Source organism: Dama dama, chromosome X (genome assembly GCF_033118175.1).
Source record: "Dama dama isolate Ldn47 chromosome X, ASM3311817v1, whole genome shotgun sequence".
NCBI lineage: Eukaryota > Metazoa > Chordata > Mammalia > Artiodactyla > Cervidae > Dama > Dama dama.
Genome location: NC_083714.1, coordinates 159,997,413 through 160,022,841, shown reverse-complemented (window position 1 = coordinate 160,022,841; position 25,429 = coordinate 159,997,413). Strand labels below are relative to the sequence as shown.

At 46.0% G+C, this 25,429-nt stretch overlaps 2 long non-coding RNA genes across 6 annotated transcripts in view; both read left to right on the top strand.

Annotated features, from left to right (window-relative positions):
* LOC133052266 (uncharacterized) overlaps positions 1 to 25,429 on the top strand; it is a 462,497-nt gene that overhangs the window by 322,995 nt on the left and 114,073 nt on the right. For 4 of the 5 annotated variants that reach the window (XR_009692013.1, XR_009692010.1, XR_009692012.1 and 1 more), the window contains one exon: positions 110 to 1,406. The exons of the other annotated variant lie outside the window; for it this stretch is intronic. This is a non-coding gene — a long non-coding RNA (uncharacterized LOC133052266). Of the gene's footprint in view, positions 1 to 109; positions 1,407 to 25,429 lie in introns of those variants that run through there. 5 annotated transcript variants of the gene reach the window in all.
* On the top strand, positions 11,761 to 20,239 carry LOC133052267 (uncharacterized). The gene is made up of 3 exons (XR_009692015.1): positions 11,761 to 13,417; positions 16,373 to 16,490; positions 20,129 to 20,239. It is a non-coding gene; the product is annotated as an uncharacterized LOC133052267 (long non-coding RNA).

The window sequence follows — 25,429 nt, the reverse complement described above, 5'->3', positions numbered from 1 at the left end:
GGTCACACAGACCTCTTCCCGCACACACATGGTCTGAGCCCTGGGGGACCACCTTGGTGCTCAGTTGCAATCGTAGCTGCAGTGGTTTATCTTTATTCTCTTGAATCAGAATACGTACGGTAAAGACGTCTTTCTGCAAAGCAGTTGCGAGTAGGCCGAAAAGGAACTGTTGCCTTTGACCAGAAAGAACCCGGGTGGAGCTGTGTTGATGAATCGGGGGCCGCTGCAGAGCGGAAGGTACGAACTCTTCCAGCCTGGGGCCTGAAACTGGTACCCACAGGCCATGTGCTCTGGGATGAACTGGTCCACGACGGGGCAGCCCATGTCTTCTGGGTCGGACGCAGATGTATGAACCTCTGTATCATAAGGCTGCCCTGAGGCTGAAATGAAATAATCAGGGCCTGGCGTCTGGCATGACGGAGGTCTCACGTGTACACCCATCAACTTGCCAAACTCATTATTATCCTGAGTATTGTTAATACTAGCCCAGTGCCAGTATTGTTAGCTGTCTGCTCATTTTGTGAGTTCTTCAGGTGAGCCTTCAAAGACGGGAAAGTCGTGCAGACTGTCACACACGGATATTAATTAACCACACCTCATCTTGTATATCAGTTTACCGCCACTTGTAAATGAGTGAATTAATTAACCACAGACACAGTGAATAAGTTTACCACTCCTTGTAAACAATTCCGTTAATAAACCATGGGCTGTATAGTCCATGGAATTCTCCAGGCCAGAATACTGGAGTGGGTAGCCTTTCCCTTCTCCAGAGGATCTTCCCGACCCAAGGATGGAACCCAGGTCTCCCGCATCACAGGTGGATTCTTTACCAGCTGAGCCACGAGGGAGGCCCAAGAATACTGGAGTGGGTAACCTCTCCCTTCTCCGGGGGAATCTATCTGACCCAGGAATCGAACCAGGGTCTCCTGCGTTGCAGGAGGATTCTTTACCAACTGAGCTACTAGGGAAGCCAATTAACCAAAATTTAAAAATAGAGTGTTTTTAATAGAAAATGGCTAGGTTTTTTTTTTTTTTAATACAAAATGAGTTTCAACTATGAAATATAAATGTAGACGTGACACTGGGTATCACTGACAATATTGTATGAGAGTGGAGGGTTCCTTTTTTAAAGCCTGTTGAATCCTCATAAGCTTCCCTGCATGTCGGAAGCACCCAGAGTGTTAATGATGGAGAGCTGAGGGCACCCCCAGAATTCCTGACTCTGTCCATCTGTGTAGGGCACAATCAATTCTATTTGCAAAAGTTCCCCAAGGGGTACTGATACTATTGCTCCAGGGACTGCTTTTAGAGCACCATCTAATATCAAGAAACATTTTTACTCCTGTTTCCGCGACATCCCTCTTTGTGGACGTTGAAGACTAATTTCAATCAAATAAAAAATATCATTGTTGCTCTTTAAAGTGTATGTGTGCATTAATTCCTTTGTCTGCATCTCCTAAACTGCGCAAGGAAAAGGATTAGAAGGTCAAAGGGAGTTTGGGAAGATGAGAAAAACAACTGGTACCCACAGGTCACGGGCTCTGGGATGAAAGGACTCCCAGTCCCACCATGATGAGCATCTTTCGGGAGGGAACACATTATTTTGACAGCAATAGCACCCCACAGGCTCCAGCCATGGGGAAACTCTCTGGACTGTGAACCTCCCGTCTCATGCAGAAGTGGATGAAAATGTCTGTGTCCATGGCCATGGGGTGTCTCTCTCTGCAGACACATTCTCAGTAGTGAGATAACTAAGCCCAGTTCCTATCGGGGTGATTTATCTGCCTCCATCAAGGGGAAGGGAAAAATCCCAGTTCCCTATTGAAATGTGGGTTGGTTGCCCCTTATTAAAGAGACAGCTTGAAAATTTCCCCAGTCTTAGACAGACCCAGGGACCTTTAAAGACATCTGCCCCACATTAAGGGCACTTCTCTTGTGCCGTGAGAGTGTTTACTCTGGAGGCGGGCTAGTCATCCGCCCTAACAGGTGGAAAACGGTTACTTGATTTGCTAACTACGGTTTAGGGGTCCGAACTTGGCATGTTCAGCTAATGCAGGGGGCTTGAGGTGGTCTTCATGGTGGGCTCTTCTCCAGTTTTGTGAAGCCAGGTCTAACTGTAGCCCACCAGGCTCCTCCGTCCATGGGATTTTTCCAGGCAAGGATACTGGAGTGGGTTGCCATTTCCTTCTCCAGTTAGCAGTCTGTTAATAAAAGAAACAAATGTCTTAAAACTCAGAGAATGGGACCAGGCCCCTCATCCATAAGATGTATTTTGGGATAATCTTGGCACCAGACAAGTCATCCTTGGTGGTAAAACGATTGATTTGAATCCGTATTGACTTGAATCTGTATAGAGGCAGGTTACCATACAAATAGTTTCGTTTACATAGATTAGGGGAACAATGCCTGAGTGTTACACTGGTTTGTCAAGTGGGTTCTGAGCCATTATGCAGAACCGACCTGAAGACAGAGTCTGGGGTAAATGCAAAGCACATTAACATAGCTTAAGACAAACATTTCCTTAAGAAAAATGCATTGGTTACCTGAAGGTTTGAGAATAGTTAACTTCAGGTGGAAACAGGTGTCATTATGGCAACACAGTATTTTAGGAGAAGCCTCTTTTTAAATTTGTATAGAGAAGAGAAAAAATATATATCACTAGTTTGTTTCCCCCTGATGCTTAAAAGAGAGATAAAAAAAAAATGTCTGACACCTGCAGCCCATGTCCTCCGTTTGGAGACCCCTGGCCTTCCTGCCTGTTACCCTCTCAGAACCCACGTCCCCTAGCACTGCAGGCAAGATGCTTGTCCACCGAGCCAGCAAGGGGAGTCCTCAGCACTGCTGTTGATAACAGCGTCAGTTGACTTGTTCAGTGACATCAGCAGTGTCAGAAACCACAGTCGACAACAGACACGGTCATGGAACCAACAGTGTTGGTCGGGAAAGCCCGAGTGTGGTCCCTGCCCTGCAGGCAGTCGGGGAGCGGGCCAGCACTCAGCCCGGGGTGGGCTCAAAGCTCGGGGCGGAAGACGGCGGTTTCTGGGACTCCTGGAGCCCGATCCCCAAGGCCCCGGTGTCAGGCTGCAGGGGCATCTTAGAAGCACAGTGCTCCTTGGTTTCCTAAAGAGCAGGAAGCTGGGCTTCCCCCGCTGCTAGGAGAGGCTGCCTGACCACTTCCGCACCTGCTCACGTACAGATGTGCGCGGGTCTGTGTGCATGCTCTAGGGCTGTCTCTGCTGTACCTTGTCACGTGGCGGGGAAGCTCTGACACGGAGATCGAAGGTTCTCCCCACTCCACTGGGGGGCCGGAAGCCAGCAGGTGCTCACTCGATGGTCAGTCAGGCTCGTGGTCAGAAGGGCAAAGGGTCTAAGTTAAGTTAAATGCAAGGCACGTGGTTCTTCTGCAGGTTCCGGAATCTTAGACAGATGTTGCTGGTCCACGAGCAAGCTGGATGCAGACTGCCTTTATGCTCCTTAACTCTGTCTGTCTCTCTCCACATGGGCAGATTCTGAGACATCTAATTTTATGACTTTGGGGAAAAAAAACCATTGCACCCACAACTCCCTGCCCACCCCATACTCCGAGTACGCTGTGTAAAAATGTCTCCCACTCTCTCTGCTTAAAATGTAGTCCTCAGTCCAGAAACAGCATCATTCTACCTTGGGTTAGGAGGAAATTTTTCTCTTAAGATAAAACCCACATCTCTGGGATTCAGTCTCCCACCTGCAAGGAAAGACTTTAAAACACACTTTACATATTTTAATACATTTAGACATACGTGTGACTTATATGTATTGATGTAGGGGAAAAAAATTAGAAAGAAGTGTTGTATTCATTTCAAGTATGGCCAAAGCCACTACAATACTGTAAAGTAATTAGCCTCCAACTAATATGAATAAATGAAAAAAAATTTTTTTGGAGATGAGAGGGAGATTCAAAAGGGAGGCGATATATGTATACCTATGGCTGATTCATGTTGAGATTTGACAGAAAACAACAAAATTTTGTAAAGCAATTATCCTTCAATAAAAAAAAAATTTATTAAAAGAAAAAAAAAATATGCCCATCAGGGGACAAAGAGCTTACTCCATTAAAAAATAGAATATTAGAGAGGATGGTGATTTTACCTAAAATAAGTCAATCAAAAAAAAAAAAAAAACAACCTCCTATCAATGTTGCTTTTGTTTCTTGCACTGAAAATTGTCTCGTCTAGTTTAAGAGAAACAGCTTCATGTTTTTGTAACTAATGTAAGAGATGTTCACAGGCATAGTTAAAAATGAATGAGGGTCTTTCCTCAAGCAAGCAAAGGATATGTAAAGATTTTCATAATTAGACACTCAACGGCAGTAAAATATGATCATGATGTTCCAAGCACCAAGACTAATCTCGTAGCAATCCACCTTTATCACGGCTCAGGCCACTCAACGAAACAGACTCGAGAAATCTGAACCCAAGCTGCCCAGTCAACAGCTGATTGTGTGATTCAGAGCAGTAACCCTCCTTATAAGGAACGCAGAACGCTATTCTGTAAAGCAATTAGTTTGTCTGTCTTAAAATTAAACTAGAATCCCTGAAGGATTCTCCTGAGAAATGTTTATTTTTGAGTAGTCTACCCATTGTCGATTAAAGCAGCTCTCTCCCTCTGTAATCCATACTGCTGTTACCCCTTTAAAAGAGGAGCCTATTAAGAAGACAGATGACGTAGCCATGATCATTAGGCTTATTGTCCCGACTCTTGTTTCTGCAAAGTTGTGTGCACAGTTTAAAAGGCACCTTGAGCCGTGGTGGATGTTGGAAGCTCTTTGTCTTTCAGACTCACAGCTTGCGCGTGTGTGTCTTTGGTCGCTCAGATGTTCCCGAGTCTTTGCGACCCCCATGGACTGTAGCCCGCCAGGCTCCTCCATCCTTGGGATTCTCCAGGCAAGAATGCTAGAGAGGGTTGCCATGCCCTCCTCCAGGGGATCTTCCCGACTCCGCATCTCTTGCATTGGCAAGTGGGTTCTTTACCGCCAAACCACCAGGCAAGCCTCGGAGTCACATAGCAACGTATCTCGAATCTTCTCCTTTGGGTTTTGTTGACAAGGTGCCACTCCAGGTGGCACTGGATCACCCTGCTTTTCCAGGAAAGAGCCTGACCTACCTGCTGTGAAGCTTCACCATAGTGAGGAGTGCCTGCCCTCGGTCCCCCCTCTGGACCTGGTGTCTGATGTCACGCCAACTTGGCACCATGAATTTGTGCCCGGAGTCACTCTAGTGGAGCACCTCTGTACCTGGGGCCACGTCCCCAGACCTGCGTGCAGCAGCTGTGTGTTCACTCGGGTCTTCTGTTGTCAAGCTCTGGCCACTTGTAAAGCCTTTCGAAAGGATGGGAAACTCCTTCGGTGCGTAGGAATGCGGTTGGATCTAGTATTCCTGTGTTATAGAAAGGGATATCACTACCAGCAACACAAGCTTTCTTGGCAGAGCTGATTTGACGACGTTTGCTTTTTCAGTGAGGATGATTACCAGTCCCTTGGGGCTTCTCTGGTGGTTCAGACATAAAGAACCCACCTGCAAGGCAGGTGAGACAGGAGACATGGGATCGATCCCTCAGTTGGTGAGACCCCCCCCCCACCCCGGAGAAGGAAATGGCAGCCCACTCCAGCATTCTCGCCTGGAGAATCCCATGGACAGAGGAGCCTGGTGGGCTGCAGTCTATGGGGTTGCAAAGGGTCTGACATGACTTAGCAGTTAAACAACAACAATAAACAGTCATCAAGTGACCAGCAAGTGGTCCTGGATCTTAGAGCCTGGGGCTGGAGCTGGATCAGTAAGCAGACAGTCTCTGTGGGTGGTTTTCTGGGAAGTGTTCTAGGTGAGCTGAGTTTCTGAGGAGTCAGCTAGGCTGGAGAAAGCAGTGGAGAGAAAGAATAAGGAGGAGGGCTTTCAGGCTGAAGGAACATTCCCTCCACAGCTTCCAAGGGGATGCAGAGAGGGAGTCTTTTGTAAATAGATCAGTGTCTACATGATGAGGGGTTAGGAAAAGACTCACACACCACACTCTGGAATTTATTGTAACAACATTGAAACCTGTTGGAAGTGTGAAGGTTATTTGCAAGGCATACTGACATAGTGAAAGTGGCTCAGTGGGGTCCAACTCTTTGCTATACATGGGCTATACAGTCCATGGAATTCTCCAGGCCAGAATACGGGGGTGGGTAGCCGTTTCCTTCTCCAGGGGAATCTTCCCGACCCCAGGGATCAAACCCAGGCCTCCTGTATTGCAGGCGGATTCTTTACCAGCTAAGCCACCAGGGAAACCCAAGAATACTGGAGTGGGTAGTCTATCCCTTCTCCAGCGGATCTTCCCAACCCAGGAATCAAACCAGGGTCTCCTGCATTGCAGGCGGATTCTTTACCAGCTGAGCCACCAGGGAAACCCAAGAATACTGGAGTGGGTAGTCTATCCCTTCTCCAGCGGATCTTCCCAACCCAGGAATCAAACCAGGGTCTCCTGCATTGCAGGCGGATTCTTTACCCAACTGAGCTATCAGGGAAGCCCTTGCAAGGCGCAGGTAGTGAATCTGTGCTCTGTTGCTCTTTTGGGGTCTTTTTTGACCCCAAATACATTATTCAGGCAGGCTCCTTTGTCCATGGGAGAAGGTGGGTCAGGGTGGCAGAATGTCGAACCTCCACTCCAGGGCTTCGGGCATCCCCGAGCCGGAATTATGAAAGAGGACTGAAGAGTCCGATGCTCAGGAGGAAGGTCTGAAAGGCTGGGAAGACACCTGTGGAAAGGCTTCGTTACACAGAGTGTAACACACAGACGCACTCTTACAGGGGGCGGGGAGTGTGTGCAACGCTGGAGCTTGAGCCAGGGATGACTTTACTCCTGGGGGACACATGGTGATGTCCCAGGACATCTCTTTTTCTTAATTATTGTTTTTACATTTTTATTTGCATGGCCATGTGAGGTGTTCTTTGTGGGACAAGGGAGCTCTCGTTCCACGGCACAGGCCCAGTAGTTCTGTGGTACGTGGACTTTTTTGCTCCCCAGCATGTGGTATCTCAGTTCCGTGGCAGGGATGGAACCCGGGTCCCTTGAAGCGCGGGGATTCCTAACCCCTGGGCCACCAGCGACATCCCACGTGTCGTATATTCACACATGTACGTGGAATCTAGAACAGTAGTACAGATGAACCTGTATGCACGGCGGGAAGAGAGGGCACAGACGTGGAGAATGGACTTGTGGGTGCTGCAGAGGGACGGGGAGGCTGAGATGAACTGGCTGAATTGAGATGAATTGAGGAAGGAACGTTGACGGACACACACGACCGGGTGTGCAATACCCAGCTGGGGGGAAGCTTCTGTAGGGCACATGGACCTCAGCCCGGGGCTCTGTGTTGACCTTGGCAGGTGAGGGTGAGGTTCAAGGGGAAGGGATGTTCAAGAGGGAGGGGACGTGTGTATACATATGGATCATGTTGTCCTTCAGCAGGAACCAAGGCAACATTCTAAACCCATTATCATCCAGTTAATTTTTAAATAAAAGCGTGGTTAGAAATTTGAGACTCAGCTTTGCTGCCTTGTGTAGCTGGCTTGCTGTCTGGCTCCCTTCCTCATTTCTTGTTTCACTTAGTTTTTTCTTGTGTGTTTATCTAGGGCTTCCGTGATAGCTCAGTTGGTAAAGAATCCGCCTGCCATGCAGGAGATCCCGGATCGATCTGTGGGTCGGGAAGATCTGCTGGAGGAGGGACAGGCTACCCACTCCAGTCTTCTTGGGCTTCCCTGGTGGGTCAGCTGGGAAAGAATCCGCCTGCAATGCGGGAGACCTGGGTTCAATCCTTGCGGTTGGGAAGATCCCCCTGGAGAAGGGGAAGGCTACCCACTCCAGCATTCTGGCCTGGAGAAGTCCATGGGGTCGCAAAGAGGAGGACGGGACTGAGCGACTTTCACTTCACTTCAAACATTTCTCTGGCTGTGTTGGGTCTTAGTTGTGGCACTCAGGACCTTCCTTGAAGCATGTGTGATTGTTCCTTGCAGGGCGCAGGCGTCTCAGGCTCAGTAATTGCATCACAAGGGCTCAATTTCTCTGCAGCGTGTGGAATCATGGCTCCCTGACCAGGCATTGAACCCGCATGCCCTGCATCGGAATGTGAAGTCCGAACCACTGGACCTCCAGGGAAGTTCCCCCCGCCCCCATTCCTTCTTTTGATAAGTCAGCTTATAGCATCTTTTCTGTACTGGGCCAAGGAACAAGAGCAGGGGTCAGCAGAGTTTGGCTGATGTCACACGCTGACCACCCAGCGGTGCAGAGAGAGAGAGAGAGGTGGACAGAGGATTCAGGGCAAGGGAAGTCATGGGTAGTCATGGTGGGGTGTTTGCGTCTCGTCTCAGCAAAGTGGTTCTGCCTCTGCTGACCTTGTGGACACGTGAAGAGACTCCAGCGAGACGATGCATGTGACAGGGTCCCCGCCGATGCTGAAGCTTCCTAGGAAGGCGGTTAGCTACCAGGGGTCCTGGACGTGGTTGGGGTTGGGGGGCTTCCAGCTGGCCCCGCCCCAGCAGGGCACACCCCGGGGCCTCCTCCATTGGTCTCTCGAGGGATCATCCTGATTTCTCATCTCTGACTGCCCCGCCCCACAACATTCACCTCCACGTCTGAGCCACTCAGACCCTCTCCAGCCCACTGGGCCTGCCTGTTTGCTAATCCTCAGGGGGTACTAGCTAAACCTGGGAGCATCCAACCTGCATTTGGGGTATTAAGAATCGGGTAAACACAGATCGATGAGGGTCTGGATTTAGGCTTTCAGGCTTTAGGCTGGAGAAGCCAGTCTTCCAAAGGGTGCATTTACAGAGGACTTTGAGGAACAAGACGGCAAAGACATTTTCTGGATCGTTGACCTCTCTGCCCGCCTTATCTCCTGGAGACCTTGGGTCTCAGGTATTCAATCTCCGATACTATGCTCTCTGAACAGAGTCACTCCTTTATGTGTATGACGCTCCCCGACAGCCTTACAAGGCAGGCGTTTGTGCCTGAGAGAAAGAAGAAGAAGAAAAAATACTAGAGAGATGAGGTCACACGTTAGAAGAAAAATAAGGCGGTCATGGAGTTACCTTTGTATCGCTTTGTCTCCAGCATGAAGCAGATACGTTGCTGTTGAAAGGTTGTATCCAGTGACCCCCACAGAGAGTCATGACTCCCGTTTCCCTGACAGCTGACGTATTTCTTACGGTTGGAACATTCATAACAATTACAGATCTGTTCCATGAGCTGTTCTTTCACCATGCACATATTTTTTGTGTGTCATCACATGACGGTATCTTGTTGGCACATTCAGATGACATATGCTCAGTGATGTCATGCTCTGGAAGTTGAATCCAGATGCAACATATAAAGTCATCATATATTCATGGGCAGAGGGGGGAGGTTTTGTTTTGTTTTGTTTTTTCCTTTTGACAGTTATTCCCTATTACTCTGTTCATGACTGTTAGTAGAGTAGTCCAAGATCCCTAGGTTTTATTCTCAGCCATCACCAAAAATCAAGCTTCGTCCTCAAGTCATGCAGCTGCTTATGTAGTTTGTATATTAGCCCTCAGCTATGATCTGAGCCCTTCCCGTCTGCGGGGTCCGTCTGCGCAGATGTCTGATTCACTCTGCCGGAGAGAGTCATCTTTCTGCTCCCGGTGCTTCCTGGGGGAGGGAGCAATTAAATTGCCCTGAGGTCCAGTTGAAGGAAAACTTGCTCGTGAAGTTTCGCGGAAAGTGGGATAGACTCACAAAGTCCATGAAGCTTGGCGGTTGGTGACCTGAGGCGCTGGGCCCTGCAGCTCCTCACAGCAAGGGTGGGCAGCCTTCTCCCCACCTCTTCTGGAAAGACAATCCAGAAGTGTATCTTGTTTCTGCTTTTTTGTTGTTGTTGTTGAGTTACTGGTTTTTAGGGTTTTTTTTGTTTTTTTTTAAGGGAAATCCTGAGCACACACATTGACCCACGTGTCGACAGGCCAAATTCTATAAAACTTCTTCCTGGCCGTTGAGAGATGAGCTTTTAGTGCAAAGATAAGAGCTTATTGGTACAGTCAGTGAAGGAAAAGGAAGAAATGGGCGTCACGGACTTTCCCGTTAGCGACCAGAAAGCACGCTTTACTGTGTACCTAGGGACACAGAATAACTTTCCTCAGCACATATGCCCATCACAGTTTTCATAGAGTCTTCTGCTTGCAAAGTACCTGTCTTTCAAGGTAAAGTTTTTTTTGCCGTTAGAATTTTTTCTCAAATACAGATTATAGTATATGTATATAGTGTGTGTGTGTATGTGCAACTGTTTGTGTATGTATATATACACACACACACACACTATTTTTATATATATATATATATTTTTATATATACATACACACACTATTTATATATATATATACATACACACACTGTTTATATATATATGTGTGTGTATATATATATATATATATATATACATATATATGAAAGTGAAAGTGAAGTCACTCAGTCCTGTCCGACTCTTTGCGACCCCGTGGACTGTAGCCTACCAGGCTCCTCCCTCCATGGGATTCTCCGGGCAAGAGTACTGGAGTGGGTTGCCATTTCCTTCTCCAGGGGATCTTCCCAACTCAGGGATCGAACCGGGGTCTTCCGCATTCCAGGCAGACGCTTTAACCTCTGAGCCACCAGGGAAGCCCCATATATATCTATATATACCTATATATATATATATATCTATACCTATATATATAGGGCTTCCCTGGTAGCTCACACAATGAAGAATCCGCCTGCAATGCAAGAGGCCCCAATTCAATCCTGGATTGGAAAGATACATACATATATATGTATACACATATGGATAATATACATGTGGATAATAATAGGTAGAGGTGTGTATATATATATTTATTAATATATATATATATATGTACATATATTTTTGTTGCTGTTCGGTCGCTCAGTCGTGTCTGACTCTTTGTGACCCCATGGACTACAGCAGGCCGGGCCTCCCTCTCCTACACTATCTCCCAGAGTTTGCTCAAACTCATGTCCATTGAGTTGATGATGCCATCCAACCATCTCATCCTCTGCCACCTCCGTCACCTTTTGCCTTCAGTCTTTCCCAGCATCAGGGTCTTTTCTGGTGAGTCTTCTCTGAGCATCAGGTGGCCAAAGTGTACATACATATGTGTGTGTATTTATGTATATGTGCGTGTATGTGTGTGTATGTATTTAGCATCTCTATGTATATGCACTTTCCTGGTGTCTCTGTGGTAGGGAATCTGCCTACCAGTGTTGGAGGCATGGGTTCAATCCCTGGGTCGGGAAGAGCGCTTGGAGAAGGAAATGACAACCCACTCCAGTATTCTTGCCTGGAGAATCCAATTAACAGAGGAGCCTGGTGAGCAACAGTCCGTGGGATCGCCAAGAGTCAGAGACAGCTGGGTGACTAAATGATGACAAACAGATATGTACCTCGATAGATGCCTGTATGTGTGTGTGTATATGTATGTCTGTGTGTGTGTATGACATGTATACACACAGCATAACTTTCCAAGCTTTGGGGGATGACCCCCCCCACCACCACCTCCCCGGAGAAGGAAATGGCAACCCACTCCAGCATTCTTGCCTGGAAAATCTCATGGTCGGAGGAGCCTGATAGGTTACAGTCCATGGGGTCGCAAAGAGTCGGACACAACAGAGCAAGTTCACTTTTTCACTTTCTTCTGTTTCACTGGGATGACCTCTCGGGACTCGTGGGTTGTGAAGCCACCTGCCATGTTGTGCAGAGGCCCAGGGCTTGTGAGGAGACCCGTGTAGAAAAGAACGAGACGTCTCCAGGTGTACCCCCCCCAGCCAAGCTGAGCTCCCGGGGGTCTCAGCCAGCACACAGCTTGCCAACATGAGCCATGAGAGAGCTGCCTTTGGTTAACTTTCTGAGCTGCCAGCTGCCCGTGGTGTCTCAGACTTCAGGATCAGCCCCAAGTGGTACTTGTGACCATCCTTCACATCTGGGTGTGCGGGGAGGAACTTGACTGGTCTGATGACAGCTTTCCCCCCATCTTCAGCCCCACGTTGTCATTTTTCAGCACTGCTGGTTCCAACACAGGGTGCTGCTACTTTTATTTGGGCCCCCCTCCCCGAAGGCTACCACCTCAAGGAAAAAATATTTTCTGGCCTGAGGCTGAACACCACACATTTAAGAAACACAGTCAGGAACTTACTCTGGACATCAGGAGTTAATCTCTTTGTTTATCCTTAAAATAGAGCTTCTCCCTAGAGTAGTCATGTTCAATTATATGTCATCTCTGTTATTTCTGGTGCAGTGAGGATTAAAGGCCCATCATGATGACTTTGCAGAGAGGCCAAAGTTGCCCTTACTTACTTTTCTCAGAATAGAGAGCATTCATCAGGGGGCAAAAATAATAATAATAATAATAAAACTCTCATGAAATTATGAAAAGTACACAAGGAAAACATTAAAGGATTATATTTTAAAGCCTTGGGACATAGAATATTATTCCTTATAAGAAGGTCCCTTGGTATTGGGATTATTTCCTGGAATGCTCATGATTTATTTGACAAAACCACCTAATGAGCAAACCGCAAACAAGCAGATAATAAGAGCTTCAGAGAACACATGTTGGTTTTTTGCCCCCCCTCAGTGGGGTTTGCTGTAGCCTCTAGCACTCTCCGTTATATCAGAACCATCAGTTCTCAAGTAAAAGTGTCACTGGCGATTTGTTAAAACAGCATGTGATTTGCACAGCACTTCCAGGCAACTGTGTGAAATGGGTACAAGGTCGTCCACCTGAAATGCAAGTCAAGCTCAAACATCAAATAAAGGAAGTTCCTACAAGACACAGCAGCGGATTCCAAAGTTTCTTCTCATGTAGTTTCCCTCCCAAAAGATGCTCTTTCAAAACCAAGAATTTTGTGGGGGTTCTATGCCACTGAAACTGTAAGCCATATTTGAGTCACCACGCAGTCATTGATTGTCCAGTACTGCAAACTCCTCACATCTGTGTCCACAGTTGGGTAGGGGCTGTGGTTCCTAGGGCTTCTAAAACTTTCATTTCACTTCAGTCGCTCAGTCGTGTCCGACTCTTTGCGACGCCATGGACCACAGCACGCCAGGCCTCCCTGTCCATCACCATCTCCGGGAGCTTGCTCAAACTCATGTCCATCGAGTCAGTGATGCCATCCAACCATCTCATCCTCTGTCATCCCCTTCTCCTCCCGCCTTCAATCTTTCCCAGCACCAGGGTCCTCTCCAATGAATTGGTTCTTCGCATCAGGTGGTCCAAGGATTGGAGTGCATAGGGTTCCCTTTTCTCCACATCCTCACCAGTGCACGTTTGTGGCTGTTGACGGTAGTCCTTCTCACAGCTGTGTGATGATATCTCATCATGGCTTTCTGTGCATGTCCCAGGTGAGTAGTGATGCTGAGCATCTTTTCACGTGTCTGTTGTCCATCCGCTTGCCTTATTTTGGAGCATCTCTGTGCAAGTCTTCTGTCCATTTTAATGAATGCATTTATCATTGACTGTGCTGGATCTTCCTTGCTTTCCGTGGGCTTTCTCTAGTTGTGGCGAGTGGGGAGCTACTTCTCATTTCAATGCACAGGCCTTCTCACTGCAGCGGCTTCTCCTCTTGCAGAGCGCGGGCTCTAGGCATTCAGGCTTCTGTGGTTGTGGGACACAAGCTCAGCAGTTTCAGCGGGCGGGCTTGGGAGTTGTGGCTCTCAGACTCAGCTGCTTCACAGCGTGTGGGATCTTCCCGGACCAAGGATCAAGCCCGTGTCCCCTGCGCTGGCAGGCAGATTCTTATCCACTGCACCACCAGGGAAGTCCCTCTGCCCATTTTTAAAATCTTTTCTTTTTTTTTTTTAATTGTATGAGATCTTGTGTATTTTGGACATTAAACCCTGATTGAATCTATCATTTGCAAATATCCTCTCCCATTCTGTAGGCTGCCTTTCTTTTTTTTTTTTCCTTTTGTCAATGGTTTCCTTCACTGTGCAAAAACCTTTCAGTTTAATGTAGTAGGAAATGGCAACCCACTCCAGTATTCTTACCTAGAGAATCCTGTGGACAGAGGAACCTGGTGGGCTGCTGTCCATGGGGTCGCACAGAGTCGGACACGACTGAAGTGACTTAGCATGCATGCATGCATTGGAGAAGGAAATGGCAAACCACTCCAGTATTCTTGCCTGGAGAATCCCAAGGACAGAGGAGCCTTGTGGGCTGCTGTCCATGGGGTCACACAGAGTCGGACATGCCTGAAGCGACTTTAGCAGCATGGGTTTATTGATCATATAAGCCTGGGTTTACTGATCATATAAGCATGGGTTTATTGATCATATAAGCGTGGGTTTATTTCTGGGCTGTCTGTTCTGTGCCGTTGATCTATGTGTGTGTTTTTGTGCTAGTACCATACTGTTTTGATGACAGTAGTTTTGTAGTGTAGTTTCAAATCGGGGCCTATACCTCCAATTTTGTTCTTTCTCGAGTTTGTTTTGGCTGTTTAGGGGTCTTAGTGTTTCCCTATAATTTTAAAAGTGTTTGTTTTAGCTCTGTGGGATGTACCCTTGGTATTTTGATAGGGATTGCATTGAATCTGTAGCTTGCTTTGGGCAGTAACCTCATTTTAGCTATATTAATGTTTTCAGTTCATGAGGATGGTATATCTTGCCATTTATTTGTGTGATATTCAATTTCTTTTATCAGTGTCTTAACAGTTTTCTGAGGACAATTAGTTTACTTCCTTGATTGGATTTATTCCTAGGTATGTTTTATTCTTTTGATATACTTACAAATGAGCCCCTGTTAAAATTTCTCTTTATTATATTAATAGTTCATTTTTAGTGTAGGGGAAAAACAGCAGGTTCCTGTGTGTTAATTTTGTAGACTGCAACGTCATGAAATCTTGATTTTTGCAGCAGCATGGATGGATCTAAGGGCCTGATGCTAAGTGAAACGTTAGAGAAAGACAAATACTGCCTAATCTCACCTATATTTGCAATCCAAAAAGCTAAACACCAAAATGGGAACAGTCACAGGTACGGAGAATAAATGAGTGGTTGTCTGAGGGGAGGAAGAGGGTGGATGACATAGGTGAAGGGGATTAAGGAGGACAGAGCCCCAGTTAGACAGCATATTAGGCCATGGGGTCATAATGAACAGCATAACGAATACAGTAAGAAATATGATAGAAAGTTTGCGTGGGGACAGATGGTTACTGGACTTGTTGTGTGGATCATTTCACATTGTAGGCAAATGTCAGATCCCTGCATAGTATACCTGAAATTAACATAATAGAATATGTCCCCTGTGAGAAATAAGAAAAACACATGAGCCAGAGGCAGAGGACATGGAGGAGTGGATGGAATTGAAATCCTCTGCCTGATAAAAAGGGGGGAAAGGAGTGACAAAATGCTGACTCTAGGCGGGGGGGGGGGGGGGGGTGACAAAAGAACACTTTTGTTGAAAACGTCAAGTTTCTTCCCAGCGTGATATGTACGGCTAGTTGGTCCCGAAGGAAGAAGAGTGTTTTTTTATTTTAAAGTTGCATCAGGCAATTTGGTGATGAGTCCCACTATATCTTTAGAAGTTCAGTTCAGTTCAGTCGCTCAGTCATGTCCGACTCTTTGCGACCCCATGAACCGTAGCACGCCAAGCCTCCCTGTCCATCACCAACTCCCGGAGTCCACCCAAACCCATGTCCATTGTGTTGGTGATGCCATCCAGCCGTCTCATCCTCTGTCATCCCCTTCTCCTCCTGCCCTCAATCTTTCCCAGCATCAGGGTCTTTTCCAATGAGATAGCTCTTCGCATCAGGTGGCCAAAGCATTGGAGCTTCAGCTTCAGCATTAGTCCTTCCAGTGAATATTAAGGATTGATTTCCTTTAGGATGGACTGGTTGGATCTCCTTGCAGGCCAAGCGACTCTCAAGAGTCTTCTCCAACACCACATTCCAAAGCATCAATTCTTCTTTATTGAGAAAGTGCTCAACTTTCTTTATAGTCCAACTCTCACATCCATACATGACTACTGGAAAAACCATGGGCTTAATTATTGATGATTGCAAGATGCCTGTTCAGTTTCTCTTTACTAGGGTGAAGAAGGGACAAATGGGTGCCGGGAAGGGGAATGGGATCCTGGTGTCTTCCTCCTGAGGGATGTTTACCGGAAGACGCTGTTTTCTCATCTTGCGTTGGCTGAAGTTCGGCAGCCTGTCTAATCTTTGCTTTGTTTTCTTCACCCAAGGACCTTCTCTACTTGTCAGCTTTGCAAGTTTGATCCCTTCCTTAAGAAAAGACCACCATTCTCAGTGTATGTCACCTAGGATAACGGGATGCTAGATGTTGTCTCTTGCATTTACGCAGGATTCCGGTATATGTGACATCATTTTACTGGAAGAGTCAATGCAGGTGTACATGGAGGTGTGCGTGTCGACGTCATTACATCAGAACATTCACACTTGATCGCTTCTCTTTGAAGGAGGTAAGAAAATGTCCACATAGTTACTTTTTCAATTTTTTTTTTTTTTTGTATTGAAGGATAATGGCCTTACAGAACTTCGCTGTTTTCTGTCAAACCTCACCATGAGTCAGCCACATGTATACATATATCCCCTCCCTTTTGGACCTTGCTTCCATCTCCCTGCCCATCCCATCCCTGTAGGTTGACACAGAGCCCGTTTGTGTTTGTTGAGCCATATGGCAAATTCGCATTGGCTATCTTATTTTACGTATGGTAACATAAGTTTCCATGTTACTCTCTTCATACATCTCACCCTCTGCCCCTCTCTCCCCAGGTCCATAAGTCAATTCTCTTTTTAAAGTTAGTTTTCTATTTTTTTTTTTTTTTTTGCCTGTATTGGATCTTCCTTGCTTCACTGACTCTCTCTGGCTGTGGTGTGTGGTATGTAGGCTTCCTGTTGCCGTGGCTTCTCCTGTTGTGGAACATGGGCTGTAGGTGTTTACGGGCTTCTGTCGTTGTGGCTTACGGGCCCTGGAACACAAGTTTAAGTATTTGTGGTGCGTGGATTTAGTTGCTCTGCAGTCGGAGTGATCTTCCCAGACCAGGGTTCAAACCAGTGTCCCATGCATTGCAAGGCAGACTGTTAACTCCTGGATTGTATTAGTTCCCTTAACTCTCGCAATTTCTTAACCTGTTTTAGCCCTCAAAAGACACTCTCCTGTAGAAGGCTAGCATAGCAGTTCCGAGCACAAACTTTGGTAGAAGCCGTCCTCATCTCTTATTGACCGTGTAACGTAACCTCAGACAAGTGTCTGAAGCTCTCTGTGCCTGTATTCTCATTTGCAAAAGAGGGATATCCTATACCTTCAGGTGGGATTGCTGTGAAATCGGAACCCATGAAATGAAAGCTCAGGGGAGCAGTCCATGACCTGTGGCAAGTGCTCACGAGTGAGAACTATTGCTGTTATCACAGATGTGTAGACAGTGATGTGACGCATAGACAATAGTGTGATGCGAAGACGCTGCTTCACATTCGCGAGTCCACCGCTGCGGTTTCCTGGCTTGGATGCAGATCTGGTTCCAGGTTCCTCTGCTAAGGGCAGTGGGGAGTGTGACCCTCAGGACTCTTGCCCTGCAATTCCTTCTCCATGGACAGGGGCACGTTCCTTTTGTCTGACTTCCTCCTTTGTGGGTCACAGTGCGAATCCTCGCCTCCTCACAGTTAAGGCAAGAAGCAAATCATTTATAAGCCGCTAAAAATTACAGAGGTCTGCAGAGGGTTCAGTGGTGTTAGGACTTCCTGATTTTAAGTGATGATTCCTCGTTATATAGATGCAAATACGTGTTGGATACTTTGTCCACCATCTAGGTCCTTAAATCAAGAAAATGGCTCATCCACAGAGATGCTTCAGCATCTTTTAGCATTCCGTCTAAAAGATGCCGGATGAAGTTTTTGTCTTTATTCCTTGCACTGTATTTTTACTGGAATTTACATTCCTGGATTGACTTTGGTATTCTGCTTATGTTTTCCTTTTACTTGTGTTTTTCAACTTAACTTGTAGATAATAAGAATAGACATCTAGGTACATAGAAAGGGTTTTGAAGAGAAGCAGGCTGAGTAAAGAAAAAAAAAAAAAAAAAGTGTGGGGCCAACATTAAAATTTCCAAGCTGGTAGAAAATATAAACCAAACCCCAAATGTTGGGTACCTAATTTGATAGATTCCTGGTGCGTGTGGCCGTCTGCCTGTAACAAATCCGGTGTGAACAATTTGGAGGCATCAAGTAGCTTATAAAAAGGAAGTATTGGATGTGTTGAGCAAAGGAATGAACAATAGCCACAGGATTCAAATTTCCTGAAAATTCTCTGGAGTTCAGAGTGAAGGGAACTTTGACTTTGGCACAATGTATCTGAGAATTGGCCGAACCGAACACATTTCAAAAATAGTTTGAACTCTCGGTGGGGCCTAAAGCGTATATATATATATATTTTTTTTTTTTTTTTTCCCACAAGCCTTAAAGCCATGTCTTATTTTATCCAGAAGTTTTACTTCTTTCGGTCCCAGGGGAGAATGTAAATTTGGACACTTCTGAAATGAATGAGACCTTTTAGGTTAAGATGGATGGCCTGTCAAATACCATCATAAACTCTAGTAGGCAGACTTCAAGATATTCACACTCTCACCATCCTCTCCCTCATCGAACATGCTTGGTCGGTGTGACCGAAACGAAGTATCACTCTTTTTTTTTTTTTCATGTTTCCGTGTTCTGTATCAGAGGAAAACCTGATTCCAGGCCGTGGGGACACAGGTTTCTAGATCATTCGTCAGTGAATCAGGTCCCTACTTCACATTTTAAACATCGGCGACTGCATGTAGATATCAAAGGGCAGTCAGCTTTCTTGTTGTTGTTTAGTCGCTAAGTCGTGTCTGACTCTTGGCGACCCCAGGGACTGCAGCCCGCCAGGATTCCCTGTCCATTGGTCTCTCCCGGAGTTTGCTCAAACACACGTCCATCGAGTCAGTGATGCCATCCAACCATCTCATCCTCTTTCGCCCCCTTCTCCTCCTGCAATCAGCTTTTATACCGCCCCCTTCCCCTTAAAATTATATTTGGCAAACCTTATTCTTACATTATTTACAAAATTTAATCTACCTATACCTTTTGCTTCTGGTTTATAAATATTAGAGCAGGGTGCCTCCCAATGTAGATGTTTCATTTTGTATCCTTCCTGTTTATTACACTGAGAAAGATGTAAGGGACACATAGGAAGTCAGGTAATGTTTCATCGGGAGCAAGAACTATAGTTTTCACCTCCAAATCGATAGCGCCTGAATATCTCATAATACTGTCTTCATTCCTTTGTTTGAAACAGTTTTCGACAGAAATACTTCATTCGCCAGAACTTGCCTAAACGTAGCGTCAAAGTCCTAACTCATATGTATAAAGTTGCAATCAGATTTTTTTTTTTTTTTTTTTGCTATGCATTTGGACATTTTGAAGTTCCTGGATGGCAACAGGATGAAAAAAAGTAACCTTTTCCCTTAAATGACGACTTTGTAGAAATGAATATACCCCATTGTTTTTTGAACTTCAAACACATGGTGTAGTTCTTAGGTAGCTTTGAAGCCGGGCTCATTTTTGGCACGGCGTACAGCATAGCCGCTGGAAAAGTTTTCGAGGTGCCATAGACACAACTGTAATGTTCGAAACGGTGGTTTTCCAGCAGACCTGGTTTCCTTCGAAATATGCACACACTGACCACTTCAAGGAAAAGTTGTGAATACCTGCATCTCTTTGGCTTCATAGCTGTATTCGCTCCTGTGTCTTAGTTGTTGTTAGCTCTTTAGCAATTTGCTCTCTGCCTCCCCATTTGGTAGAACGTTCCGTTGATGTCAGTTCTGTGGTGCAACCTATGTTTTCCATTCTTACTGTGGCAAATTACATTCCTCCCACTCACTCGGCCTAACAATTACATTAGAGGAAATCTCATTTGTTCAAGACAGTGAAAGGTTTACATACATCAAAGGGAGCTGGCAGGAAGCATTAAATACAGAACCAAGGACAGTGTTACCAGGACACTAAATTTTAAGCATCTGCTTTATTTGCCTATTAGGTGAATAACTGAAACTTGCTCCTACTGAATTTTATCATCTTTTAGGGTGGAAGACTCGCAGACTCCACACGACACCTGATTTTTTAACAGCAGCAGTATCCTCAGCAGGTGAAAGCTGCTTGGCTTCATGTACCTGGATACTTTGTTTTCACCACCAAGCAGATAGTTTGTGTCCTATGAGTATAAAATATGTCAACAGGGCAATTTAGCTAATAGGCGCTGGCATCGTTTTCCCATGAAGGTCTCATTGAAGAGTGTAAAAGAAGTTACCCTGCTGAAAATGAAGGCCACTCATGCCATAATATGGAAATAAATCACATTGCTCTTTAGACGACAGGATCCTAACTTGTGAGTTGATGGCCATCAAGTCAAACCTTGTCAAGTCATCTTTCTTCACATCTGTTGGCTTCCCGGCAGAGAAATCTCTCCTGAGGACGCAGGAAGGGTCTGGCAAGGCAGATACTGACATTTCCTATGATGGTTATTTCCCAGCTGACATATTGGAGGAATAATTTTTTTTTTTAATTTTACCAGATGTGCAGAGTATTTTTTGAATATATATGCATGTGTGTGTATGTATGTGTATACACTCTCTCGTAAATCAATCTCTCTTTTTTTTATTAACATCGTTGGAAACAACTTTTGCTCTACCTTCACGATATCCAGTTCTTCAAACGTTCATGAAAGGCTCTGATTGTTTCTCTGCCGACCACGCTGAGCTTCAGCTTTAGAATGGGGCAGATCAAAGCGGGATAGAGTCTCTTTCAGCCTGGTCAGATGAATGGGACGGCACAAATGAGACAGTATCTGGTGGCAGGTGTTAGACTCTTGTGTTTTGGGTGGGGAAGCTCCCAGAGTCAGAGGTGCTCTGGCACAGTCCTGAAACTGTCCGTGAAGCATCTCCGCTACACCGTATCCCCCTGGCGTCTCCCACGTGGTCTGAATCCACACACCGTGTCATTTCCTCACATCGGGGTACGGCTCGTATTTCAGGAAGTAGGAAAGGCAGAGATCGGACTGCGCTGCTGGGAGCCCAGCATGTGTTTGCATCCACGTCCGATCAGTAACACCGCATGTAACGGACAGAGCATTATGAGGGTTGTGGCATCTTTCAAAAAGCTGTTTACTGTCGTCTTCAAAGCAGGCTTTTGGCCCAGAGCTTTGTCAGCAGATTTAATTATCAGAGCTGAAACTGTTAGTTCGCACAGTTGCGTCCGACTCTTTGCGACCTCCATGGACTGTAGCCCTCCAGGCTCCTCTGTCCATGGGATTCTCCAGGCAAGAAGACTAGAGTTGGCTTCCTTTCCCTTCTCCAGGGGATCTTCCCGACTCAGGCATTGAACTCGGGTCTCCTGCTTTGCAGGCAGATTCTTTACCATCTGAGCCACCAGGGAAGCCCCAAATTTAATTATATTAACATTTAATATCACCCCTTATAAAGTGTTGTGCTATCTGTTAAATTGCTTCATGCATGTCCAACTCTTTCTCACCCTAAGGACTGTGTCCCACCAACTTTTCTGTCCGTGGGATTCTCCAGGCAAGGATATTGGAGTGGGTTGCCATGCCCTCCTCCAGGGGACCTCGATATCAAGTGTTAGATGACACCTGTTTTCCAGGCATTGCTGTTCCCTTAGCAAACCTGTCCTAGAATAGAGCCCATGTGATGTGACTTCACTCATCACCGGGATTCGCCACCCAACGCTTGGTTCCTGCCGTTTCTCTGGCAAAACCAGTCTTAGAAAATGAAAGATCAGTCGATAAAGAGAAGTTGTCTCTTGAACTTCATCTTGTGAAAGTGATTGTTTTGAGCCCCAAAATGCAAACACCACCCTTACCCCCTGTTTCTTATCTTTTTACACTCCGCCTCTGCTCATGCCAACAGACGGCCCAGAATCTATGACCCCTCACTTGTCTTTTACCCCAAACTAGAAGCATCTGCCAGTACTAGTTCCAGCATCATCTGTGACTCTTGAGCAAGAAGGAAGCCCCTTTTTGAAGATAAAAGCCCTGGAATGAGACTTTGTCCCAACTTTACTGGAACTGGAAGAACTTGGACTTGACCTGTTATATATATATATATATGAGTTCTGTCGAGACTTTCCCAAAGCCTGGAGATGTTGAAACCCATGCTAGGACTCATGCTGTTCCCTGAGGCCTGCTCAAAAATCATCGGACTCAGAGGAACAGAAGATGAAAGTAGAGAAGCCACTCAAAGAACATCTGGGTTGGAGCATGCAAAACAGAACCTAGCTGTCTGTTTTACATAATGCATGCATGCTGCTGCTGCTAAGTCGCATCAGTCGTGTCCAACTCTGTGCAACCCCATAGACGGCAGCCCACCAGGCTCCCCCGTCCCTGGGATTCTCCAGGCAAGAACACTGGAGTGGGTTGCCATTGCCTTCTCCACATAATGCATGAATCTGGACCAAACGAAAAATTTGAAGTTTATCCAGATGTGCTGCACTTGTAGACCTGTTCATTTCTCTTCGTCCTCCTGGTGCCTGAACCAGAAAGGCCAGGGGAGAAGGGAGTGGCCAAAGGCACACAGGGTCAGGTCTGCCCGCGTGAGAGTGACTGGGATCGCTGCAGTGGAGCAGCCGTGGAGAGGGCGATAGTACAATTTTACTGATGCAGATGAGCGCTGGAGCGGCAGTTTCAGGATGCTTCTATGAAATCATCAACCATTTAGAACTCTGACTTTTCCAAATGTGACTTTGAGAAACTTATAATGGAAAAGCTAGTGGACAGGACCTACTGTACATCACAAAGAACTCTGCTCAATATTCTATAATAACCTAAATGGCAAAAAGATCTGGAAAAATTATTGTTGTTGTTCAGTTGCTCAGTCGTGTCTGACTCCCTACAACCCAGTGGACTGCAGCATGCCAGGCTTCCCTGTCCATCACCAACTCCCAGAGCTTGCTCAAACTCATGTCCATTGAATCAGTGATGCCATCCAACCATCTCATCCTCTGTCGTCCCCTTCTCCTCCTTCCCTCAATCTTTCCCAGCATCAGGGTCTTTTCCGATGAGTCAGCTCCTCTCATCAGGTGGCCAAAGTATTGGAGTTTCAGCTTCAGCATCAGTCCTTGCACGGAATATTCAGAGTTAATTTCCTTTAGGATGGACTGGTTGGATCTCCTTGTAGTCCAAGGCACTCTCAAGAGTCTTCTTCAACACCAGAGTTTGAAAGCATAAAGTCTTTGGCACTCAGCCTTCTGTATGGTCCAACTCTCACGTCTGTACATGACTACTGGAAAAACCATAGCTTTGACTATTCGGACATTTGTCAGTAAAGTGATGTCTCATGTTGCTGTCTAGGTTTGTGATAGCTTTTCTTCCAAGGGGCAAGCATCTTTTAGTTTCATGGCCCATCTATGTTGCTGCAAATGGGATTATTTCATTCTTTTTTTTATGGCTGGGGAAACAGGACAAATAATTTACCCTTCTAAAGTCTACAGTGCCATGTTTTTCAGTCTGGTTGTAAAGTTGTATGCCTGTTCAGTTCAGTTCAGTTGCTCAGTCGTGTCCAACTCTTTGTGACCCCATGGACTGCAGGCCTCCCTGTCCATCACCAACTCCCAGAGTTGACTCAGACCCATGTCCATTTAGGTGGTGATGCCATCCGACCATCTCATCCTCTGTGGCTCATACAGTAAAGAATCCACCTGCAACGTGGAAGACCTGGGTTCGATTCCTGGACTGGGAAGATGCCCTGGAGGAGGACATGGCAACCCACTCCAGTATTCTTGTCTGGAGAATTCCATGGATAGAGGAGCCTGGCGGGCTACAGTCCGTGGGGTCAGAAAGAGCTGGACACGAATGGGGGACTAAGCATATAAAACAAAGGGGAACTTGGTCTCTCAGCCTTTGACAAAAGTGATGCCTTCCAAAACCATCTCACAATGGAGCCTTGGACCTGACTGTAAAATGCAAAACAGTAACCGTGCTAGAAAATCACATAGGATAAAAATTGAGGTAACCTCTGGCTTGGCGATGAGTTTCTACATACACCCAAAAAAGTATGACCCATCAAAAAAAGAAAATGAGAGTTCCTTAAGGAAGTGCACTATTAGAAGAATCGAAAATATGTGACACAGACCAGAAGGAGGTATTTGCAAAACACATATGAAGGAATTGTGTCCGAATACATGAAGGACTCTTAAAAGTCAACAACAGCACAAACAACTCAGGTAAAAATTAGAAAGAAAAGAAAAAAGACTGACCAGGCTTATCAAAAAATAATATATAGGTGCCAGATAAGCATTTAAATGGATATTAAGTGTATTTTTAAAGAGAGAATTAAAAATTAAAATTACGAGTTATTTCCACACCATTAGAATACTGAAAACAAAACAGAACAAATCCTGCCCCCCCCTCCAAAAAAACACCACCACCAGTTGCAGGAGAGTATGTGGAGGAACAGGAAATTTCATTCATTGACAGGGAGGAGGTGCTAAAAGCACTTTGAAGTGCACTTGGCCCGTTTCTGAGAAAGCTAAACGTTGGTCACCGGTCGTCCAGCAGTCAAGCTCCCGAATATGTGCCCCACTGACCTGAAAACTCTGTCCACACACACAAAGACTTGCACACAAATGTGTGTATCAGCTTTACTTTCAATTCACCCACAGCTGGAAATGATCAAGATGTCATTTCGTAGGTGGACAGTGAGGAACCTGTAGAGGAAACTTGCGCCATGGAATGGAATTCGTTTCAGTTCAGTTCAGTCGCTCAGTCGTGTCTGATTCTTTGCGACCCCATGGACTGCAGCACGCCAGGCCTCCCCGTCCATCACCAACTCCTGGAGTTTACTCAGACTCATGTCCATTGAGTCGGTGATGCCCTCCAACCATCTCATCCACTGTCATCCCCTTCTCCTCCTGCCCTCAATCTTACCCAGCATCAGGGTCTTTCCAAATGAGTCAGTTCTTTGCATCAGGTGGCCAAAGTCTTGGAGTTTCAGCTTCAGCATCAGTCCTTCCAATGAATATTCAGGACTGATTTCCTTTAGGATGGACTGGTTGGAATCTGATTCAGTAACATGAAAAGAGAATAAGTGAGTAGATCACAAATGACGTGGAGGAATCTTAAATGCATATTGCTGAGTGCGGGAGCCAGTCTTCAGAGGATCCATTCTCTGTGTGATTCCATTTGTGTGGCATTCTGGAGAAGGGATGGTTAGAGGTGGTTGAGCATTTGTGCTCTAAAGGTTGGGCTGGGGGATGCAGACTGATTAGTTAGGTGATGTCCAAGCCTCTTTTACGGGGCTTCCTTGATGGCTCAGTTGGTAAAGAATCTGCCTGCAATGCAGGAGACCCCGGTTCGATTCCTGGGACAGGAAGATCC